The 9,919-nt window shown below is 38.5% G+C and overlaps 1 long non-coding RNA gene across 1 annotated transcript; it reads right to left on the bottom strand.

Annotated features, from left to right (window-relative positions):
- Positions 1 to 354: 354 nt before the first annotated feature.
- On the bottom strand, positions 355 to 9,655 carry LOC136748858 (uncharacterized). The gene is made up of 3 exons (XR_010816630.1): positions 9,450 to 9,655; positions 1,147 to 1,262; positions 355 to 842 (listed from the first exon to the last, which is right to left on the bottom strand). It is a non-coding gene; the product is annotated as an uncharacterized LOC136748858 (long non-coding RNA).
- Between the last annotated feature and the right edge of the window lie 264 nt (positions 9,656 to 9,919).

The following is a 9,919-nucleotide window of genomic DNA, read 5'->3' as shown; positions in this document are numbered from 1 at the left end:
GCGCTGCTTCCCTTGTGGTGTTGCTCATCACTCCTGTCTTTCTGAGGCTGCTTGTAAGTTGAAATTGGCAGCAGCTAGTTCAGCAGCCATCCTCTGCATCTCCATTTCCATTCTCTGCTGACATCTTCAGTGCTCTTCTAGCAGAAGGCAGTTGGTCTCCTATTGGGACTGATTGCCTTTGACAAGTTGTTTTAGCAGATCTTCCATGTTGTCCTTTTCTATTCAATGATGTGAAGTCTGCATCACCTGTGCCCACATTCTTCACCACTGTAACAAGGTGCGGGGTTGGGCTAATGTAGCCTATGATGGATAGGTCAGGGAACAAAGCCAAAACACAGAACTCATGAAGAGGAATAGTGTAAAAAAGACCACATGCGGTTGTTTTATTTGTTTCCATTCTGGAAAATGAAAATAAATCAAAACAAAACCTAGCTCCTTGTAGGAAGCACTATCTGTAGCAGGGAGGGTATACTACACACAAAACCTAGCTAGCCCTGGATAGCTAAGCTGTTTCCCAGGGATAACAAAACAAAAATAAATGATCAGCACAGCAAACAAAACAGCCTTGAGGGGTCAGGCAGTCTCGTGGTCAATGGATCTTTCCAGGGAGCGTTACCAGGGTTGCAAAACAATCTAAACTCCATTCAGGGTCCTCAACCAGTTCAGTTTGTCATCCAATATTCAATCCAGTATGTTTAATCCTCTCTCTCTCTTGTGTTTGCTCCTCTAGCTGCCCTCCTTGTCTTCTAAGACAAAGAAGAAACATCAGGGTGGGGTTTTGTTTCTCACTGTGCTGTCCAAGGTCTTGATCCACTGAGATCCTGACTGTGCTGTCTGTGGTCCTGTCAGTGGCAAAAAGAGCATTTGAGCAGACACATAACGGTGATCCAAGACCCGGCCCTTCACCTCGTACAGTATGTGCACAAAGGCATTTTCTAGATCTAACAGAAAATGTGTTAAATTTAGTTATTTTTAAACCTAATTTATGCATTTAATTTTTCTTTGAAAACATAAATTCATATGACAGTCTTTGATTTGCTGTAATGTTGTTAGAAAACAGTAAATATTGATGACTTGCCTTTATACACTGCATTTATTAATCCCGAGTCAGTTCAATGCATATTAGAATTGAAAAAAAAGACTCACCATCCACAGTTGAAATGGACTGAGTTGGGTGATGCACAGCAGCCATTTTCCAACCCTTACTCCAAAAAGTTACATCTTCAATGACCAAAGGCAGCCAGGACTTCAGTTTGTCTCATCTGAAAGACTTAGCTATAAGTATGCATGACTGAATTCCCTAAGGCTTACCCATAGGTAATCTCAGAGCCTATTCATAATCAGAGGGGAAAAACACACGTTATAATGAAAGACTTGTATAAGCCTTACTTAAAAGTATCAAGTTTACAGTGAGGGAAAAAAGTATTTGATCCCCTGCTGATTTTGTACGTTTGCCCACTGACAAAGAAATGATCAGTCTATAATTTTAATGGTAGGTGTATTTTAACAGTGAGAGACAGAATAACAACAAAAAAATCCAGAAAAATGCATTTCAAAAAAGTTCTAAATTGATTTGCATATTAATGAGTGAAATAAGTATTTGACCCCTTCGACTTAGTACTTGGTGGCAAAACCCTTGTTGGCAATCACAGAGGTCAGACGTTTCTTGTAGTTGGCCACCAGGTTTGCACACATCTCAGGAGGGATTTTGTCCCACTCCTCTTTGCAGATCCTCTCCAAGTCATTAAGGTTTCGAGGCTGACGTTTGGCAACTCGAACCTTCAGCTCCCTCCACAGATTTTCTATGGGATTAAGGTCTGGAGGCTGGCTAGGCCACTCCAGGACCTTACTGTGCTTCTTCTTGAGCCACTCCTTTGTTGCCTTGGCTGTGTGTTTTGGGTCATTGTCATGCTGGAATACCATCCACAACCCATTTTCAATGCCCTGGCTGAGGGAAGGAGGTTCTCACCCAAGATTTGACGGTACATTGCCCCGTCCATCGTCCCTTTGATGCGGTGCAGTTGTCCTGTCCCCTTAGCAGAAAAACACCCCCAAAGCATAATGTTTCCACCTCCATGTTTGACGGTGAGGATGGTGTTTTTGGGGTCATAGGCAGCATTCCTCCTCCTCCAAACACGGCGAGTTGAGTTGATGCCAAAGAGCTCGATTTTGGTCTCATCTGACCAAACACTTTCACCAAGTTCTCCTCTGAATCATTCAGATGTTCACTGGCAAACTTCAGACGGGCCTGTACATGTGCTTTCTTGAGCAGGGGGACCTTGCAGGCGCTGCAGGATTTCAGTCCTTCACGGCGTAGTGTGTTACCAATTGTTTTCTTGGTGACTATGGTCCCAGCTGCCTTGAGATCATTAACAAGATCCTCCCATGTAGTTCTGGGCTGATTCCTCACCGTTCTCATGATCATTGAAACTCCACGAGGTGAGATCTTGCATGGAGCCCTAGACCGAGGGAGACTGACAGTTATTTTGTGTTTCTTCCATTTGCGAATAATCGCACCAACTGTTGTCACCTTTTCACCAAGCTGCTTGGAGATGGTCTTGTAGCCCATTCCAGCCTTTAGTAGGTCTACAATCTTGTCCCTGACATCCTTGGACAGCTCTTTGGTCTTGGCCATGGTGGAGAGTTTGGAATCTGATTGATTGATTGCTTCTGTGGACAGGTGTCTTTTATACAGGTAACGAGCTGAGATTAGGAGCACTCCCTTTAAGAGAGTGCTCCTAATCTCAGCTCGTTACCTGTATAAAAGACACCTGGGAGCCAGAAATCTTGCTGTTTGATAGGGGATCAAATACTTATTTCACTCATTAACATGCAAATCAATTTATAACTTTTTTGAAATGCGTTTTTCTGGATTTTTTTGTTGTTATTCTGTCTCTCACTGTTAAAATACACCTATCATTAAAATTAAAGACTGATCATTTCTGTGTCAGTGGGCTAACGTACAAAATCAGCAGGGGATCAAATACTTTTTTCCCTCACTATATCAAGTGTGTTCAGAGTACATGAAGTCACATGTATATTTTGTCAGACAGAGCACCTTTATGTTAAGATAAAGAGCAGTCCCTGGCCTTGCAAAGTGTATCCTCAAGAAAATGGATGACTGCATTTCTTCTATTGTATCTTATTACTGGAAAGGGACTGACTTGCAGCCACAGGTTATTTACATACAAGAGAGGAAAACATGGGATGTTATGTCTGTGATCCAAATTGTTGTCCAGAAACTGTGCTTTTGTGCAAGGAGCTTGTCTTACAAGAACATGTTTTGCTTTGTGCAAACAAATCTTTTTGTAAACCTTTAAGTGATTCACAGGCAGCCTGTTAGATCATATGAAATCCTTTGTGATAAAATACACACATCAGGATTCAGATGAGACAGAGTGCTTGGATATATGATCATATATAGAGAGGATGAAAGAAAACCAGCAGCAATGCCATGTGAAAAATCCTTTTGATTCTTGAATCTCCATAATCTTCATTCATGCACAAGTATTAAAAAGATGGTTACATGCCTGTGTTTGAAAAAAAAAAATTAAACTGCAATTCAATGCCTCTCACTTGTAAAATAAACCAACTAAAACTGTAAGCAGCATATTTGGCATATCAGATATTTCTGTCTTCATGGTGGGGGTGTATGGGGGATAAGCTACTGTGCTCCGTTAAGATGTCTGTTCTTCTTAGTAAATTATCTGTGTTTGTTGGCTGAACTAATGCTTATATAGATCAAGTTTCTAGTTACAAAACTATGGATAACTACCTTCCCACATGTTGGTGCAAATGATTAACAAACATACCTGCTACTCTTACATAGCAAACGTTTCTTCATGGTATGCTTTAAACTACACCTCTGTATCAATTATATATTTTCAGATTTTATTGAACACTGATTCAGCCCAAAGCAAAGTTGAAAAGATTGCTCCATCTATTTCTCAAAAAGACAAAGACATGCAGTGAAATTAGTGGCACATAAAGCTAGTTGAAATACAGAGTAACATTGTTTGAAATGAAAGCTGTGAACATTATCAGCTAAAAACTATAGCTCCTTTGCCAAACAGGAGCTCATACATGTGTCCTCAATCTTACGCTAAACCCAAAGTAAAAGCTTTTTTTCTTTACAAAACATGAATTCTCAAATTACATAGCAGTCATTATAAACTTTATGAACAGCGACAGCAAATCCCAGTCATTTTCAATAGCTTATTATCCAATGACACGCAAATCTTCCCTGGCAATTTCTAAGCCAGTGAACCTGTACCCTTTTCTCTTGTGATATAGAGAAGCAATCTCACCAGAATAGATTTTCAGCAACCTTGACAGAATGAATACCTGTCCATTAAGGAAATGAGGCTCCTGAAATGGCAATTACTATCATCTGTTTTATATATATATACAGTATATATGAACCAAAGTTTGTATATTTATAGCTACATTTCTCTGATGGGTACTTTAATTACTTTGAGATTGAAGTTGTGATGAAGTTTAATCGTTGGTTATAGGACACGTTGACATGTTTTTTAGTTTTTTTTTAGTGCTATACCCTATTTATTACAGCTGGGATGAATGTTTACATGAATCCAGATCTTTATCTTATAAATAATAATCTGGAATAAATCATGTAAATATGTTTGAAATAAAGTTTCAGGTCACATTTCCTTTTTGGTTTCTTCCCTGTGTTTCCAGTCAGCTCCAGATGTTAAGGTCACACCTTCTTGGATTTGTAACTCAAGGCTATTTCTTAACATGTATTGCTGCAGTGTTAATTTAATAAATCTAAGAGACTTGGCACATCCCTTATTCTTCTGAGTGATGCTATCAATCAGTCATCGAGGCAGAGGATAGATCAGATGCTCCTTTCCATAGTGCTCACTCACTTTGCGAAAGTTGCATCTTTTAGCATAAGAATCTCAACAGTCTTTCTGATGTAATAGGGTGACACTGACCACATGGTGAGAACTGTGTTTCTGAACATGCTGAAGGAATGGGTCGAAGCAGAAGCAAACAAGACCATGGGATTCTTTACTGTATTAAAACTCTTCAGGGATTGTGGATCAAAGAGCACAACAACAGCTAATCTGCTCGATTTTGTTTTTCCAAACTCGTTAAACTATTCCCAACTTAAAACCAAAGCTATGTCAAGAAGATACTACGTGGCATTCTTTTGGCTTCTTGTCTGTGCTATTTTCCATTCCCCTTGCAGTTTCAGTTGCCATCCTACAAGGCAGGGGTGACCAACCCAAATCATGGAGGAGCCCAATCCAATAGGTTTTATAGGTTACCCATGAATCATCAAAATACAAAGACTGGGAAACATTTCATTTGGATCAATTCAGCAGTTGTTTTTGGTAAATTCAGTCATTTTTTAAATAATTTGTATTTCCTTTGAGCCCAGTTTTCCTTTAATTAAACCTAGTGATTAACTTAATAATCACTATTTAACAAGTGCTCAGAGTCTTTAGAAATTAGTGATGAAAATGGTTGGATATAGGAAACCAAACTAACAAACGGGGGGAAAGGGCTGCACCAAATCAAAACTTTGACATTCCCATGAATTCCGAAGTACAAATCTGTACCAGATCACGTTAATTTGTTAGAATCTACTTTATATTGTTTGTAAATCAAAACATGTTAGGGTACGACTTTGTAATGTGTGATTCATGGTTGGATCAAAGTTTTGGATCAAATCCATATTTTAACTATACTTCACTATGCAGTATGCTGAAGTAAAATGCAGTTTGCACTATCAGTATTTTTTATTGTAGAATATCATCCATTTCACCATCTTCACCACCTGAAAACATTACCATTACCTCAGGACACCATAGAAAAATAACATTCATTTACAGTCAATTATACCAATTTAACTTAATATGTAGCTGAACTATTCAGTACTGGAGATCCCTGTTTAAAAAGCCTACCTCTCATTTTGTTTAGTTGTCCCTTGGAGATTTTATTTATTAATTTATGTATTGTGTATGGTTGAACTGTTATTTCACCAGATTGCAGATTCACAAGCTAGGGGAAAAGAGCGGCCAGGGGATTTCAGTATCGGCCTAATCATCAGTTTTTCAAGACTTGTCAATAGATTACAAAGCCTCCTGTCCTTGCAATTGTTTGTCCAGTCATACAGGAATCCTGATTGTGCATTCATAACATATGCTTTTTGGCAGTGAGAGTTAGCTAGGTTCATTTCCCACTCAATGTAGACAGCTTCGCAAAGAAAGTATCCATTTAGCCAAACCAGTCGATTCCACTTGCATTAATCAAACTGATGTCTCCTGGTCTATTACATAAGAGATAAAGTGCACATGAAGCAACAGAATAATGCTGCATTTTCAGTGACTGGCTTTGGTAAAACGTAAATAAAAAGTAATTTGACTGACTGGTGTTTGTAATAGTTTTCCACAGTCCCCCACTACATTTGAAAAATTATTAGACAAGAGGATGATTCAGTTATCGGCTGACACCTGGCCAATTAAATTGAATATAGGCAAGTGCGATGTATTAAATGCAAGGAAGAAAAATGGTGAATATAAATCTGAAATGGGAGGCCTAGATCTACAAGAAGCAACACACAAATATCTTATTTATAGACTCAACCCTTTCCTCATCTAGACAATGTGGAGGAAGCAATACAAAAAGAACAAAATGCTTGCCTATATTATTAAAATTGATCAACTGAAAACAAGACATTACAGTATTACAGGTATGGTCTGGAAAGTGGTTATATTATAGCCTGTATTTGCTGATTTCTTGAATCACATATAACTCTGCATTGGACCTGAAATGAGCAGCCAAGAAATACTGAAGGAGTGAACAAAACAATAGGCTTTACAATTGTTTAGTGTCACCATGCATGGGCACATCTAGACTTACTCCTATGATGTTTAATTGTATTTATATATCTCGATCTATTGATGTCTATGTGTATAAAGTTATATTAAACAGGGTAGTATTATGGTAATAATTAATGTGTTTAAATTAATTGTGTTGAATAATTACTTTTTTGGAAAAGCTTTTATATGCAATTAATTATTCTATTGCCTGCCTGGTTTTGGTGGTTAAAGTGAAATTTAACTGTTAATTAACAGCACTTCAAACTTCATAAATATTTAACAGAAAAAGCATAAGCTGCTAAAAAAAATAAAAAAATATTGACTTATTATAAAGAGGCTGAAGTGGGAGAAGGCGCCGACGCTCCCTGGGCTGAAGAGGGAGCAGCAGCTTTTGTCCCCAATGCCAGTGAGGGCCAAGGTGTTCCTGGGTGTTCCTGGTGTTTAGGGCTGCCAAAATTAAAGGAGTCATTGCCATAGCCAGAGGAGCCACCAGAGGGTCCAGTATTGCCATGCCCAGAGAAGGCATCACAGATGCCCAGTCATGGAGATGAACCCTCTACTACCGCTATGCCCTAAGAGGGCACTACTGCCTTTGCTATGGCTGCTCTTCTAGAAGTTTGCATCCCTTTGGGCGTGCAGTGTTATCAGCTTCTGCCTTTTCTTTTTCAGAAGGCCTTATTTCTGCTGTTTGCCTTAAGGTCTCATTGTGTTAAAAGCAGCAAATGGAAATGTCAGTGTGTGTTTCAAAAGACAGGCAGCTGTTGCTTTTATCTCTCAGGTGCCAGAACGAGTCCTAGCAGCAAGCCAGTTCTTGTTTCCAAAATTTGAAGAAAAATGTAATCGGAAGAGTCAAGTAACTCAGTGCTGAAGCTCATTACTAGGTGTGAGGAGGAGTGGTAGATCAACAAGTGCAGTCTAAACAGGTGTGATAACTGGTTACAATAAAAGCCAAATGAACAGCTCCAGTCTGGAAGAACAAGCTTGTTACTTGCGCCTGAATGTCTAAGCAATTTTACCAAAGACAGAAGCTTTTCGAGATGCAGACTGGGCACTGGCTTTAGCTGTGAATGTAAGGACAGAAGAAAATCTGATGTGACAATGAAATAAATGACAATGCAGAAAATAAAGGTCCCACCATTGTGGTGAAGATGATTAATATTGCTCTCTAGTTATAACCAGTGAATTTGTGTAATTAATGCATGGAATTGAAATATACAGATTAAAAAGTAAAGCAAAGCATAGAACTGCAAGAGAGCTTTACTACCTCCTATGAGAAACTGTGATGTGTATGTCTTTTCTCAAGGAGCTCTGTGCATTCAAGGCTACTTTGTAATCCCACATGCACTGCCCTGCAACTCAACACGATGACAAACACAATTTCTGTGGATACTCTAGGAAACTCAAGCACTCGAGGCTAGTATTTCATCACACAATGAGAACGTGCCTAATACAATGCACTCCCATTCAATCTTATTGATTTTTTTAACAACTTGTAGTTTTTTTTATGAGCTTTTGCAAGCTCTTTTTTCAACATATCAGTCAGTGTACTTGCGCCAGTATTTAAGTCTCTGCCTGCCAGCTTATTTACCCCCAGCTGAAATCCCAGTGGTGCCGGGATTACATGTTTTTGTTGTATGAAATATTCCTATAATTATATTTTCTAGGATGCTACAGGCGTACCCTTAAGAATATTTCAAAAAATAATATGGCTATTTCAATAGGACTTTACATAATTTATATTACAAAAAGGACTGGGAAAAGCTTCCCTATGCTGTTAATGTATTGCACTAGAGGTTACATGCTCTATAAGAGTTTGTGACAAGTTGAAATGTATACAATAATTAATAATGCAATTATTTGATTAATATGTTCTTCAAACTTGAATGTGCTTCCTTAACTGGCGCCTGTCTACTCCTCACCCTGTCACTCTCTATTGCTCATATTTGAGATGTATTTATTCTAACATTTTAAATTGTCTTAACTGAATTAACCTCCTTCCTTTTGTAAATTATGCCTTTTTCTCCCCACTGCACATAGCTCTACACCTCTGCTAAAGTTACTTCAGCACTACCTAGTATAAGAATCATGCACTGTACTTCAGTTTAAATGACTTCTAAGGACTATATTTTGAATTCTACTCTTTGCCCAATTTAAAAAAAACGTTTGTTAAATATATATATTTATGGTAACTGTAAGTCGCTATGTGTAAAGGGGGTCTGCTAATGAATAAATAATACATATGAAAGCAATCTGTAACCTGTTACAGAAAGTTCCTGTTCATATGACTGGTGCTGAAAGTGTTTAAATGGTGAATGGAACTTGGATGCCATATTGCACTTATTACTTTCTCTTTAAATTGTGAAAAAAATTCCAAAATTGGGAAACTTCAAAAAGGCACTTGTCATTAGCTGACTGACCATTATTCTCCAAGTGCTGGGATACAATCAGCTTCAGATGGCTAGGGTTCCTTGGGTTACAACTAAAGCATTGACTGCTAGTGATTTGCAAGGCATTGTCAGTGAGGGATGCACCACTTCTCTAATTAACATGTGCATGATTTCAGTGCAGTTTATAGAGTGAAAAACGAATTGTCCTCACCAGTGGTTCTATTGGATCCATGTGTCTAAGCCAAAGGCCAAAGCCGAGAGAGACAGGAAGAGCTCCAGGTCCTGAGACTAACCCAAGGGGGATAGAGGATAATGGTAGATGCAGCGTCATACACGGTAGTTGTGACTTGGCGATAATCACCTTGTGTTTATTCTATTTTTCTTAATGTATCAACCTCACTATATTTACTTGCTTATGATATTTTATTATTGTGTGGTTTTCTTTCGTTTGGTAGTAATTATATACTATGATTGGCATATTGGTTGTGTGTTTGGATTTATGTTCTTTTCATTATTACTTGCACGTGTGTTTCATTATTCTATTTGCCGAGCATTCCAACGTGCATCCACCCGTATCTATGAGGCGCCGTTAGGGACATAATTCAACCCGTGGTACATACACTATACTGAGACGCATCCAGTGAGATACTTCGGTATACAGTGAGATTTCACATCCGTTTA

Source organism: Amia ocellicauda, chromosome 4, assembly GCF_036373705.1.
Source record: "Amia ocellicauda isolate fAmiCal2 chromosome 4, fAmiCal2.hap1, whole genome shotgun sequence".
Lineage (NCBI taxonomy): Eukaryota > Metazoa > Chordata > Actinopteri > Amiiformes > Amiidae > Amia > Amia ocellicauda.
The sequence above is the reverse complement of the archived record's forward strand: the minus strand, read 5'-3'. Positions and strand labels throughout refer to the sequence as shown.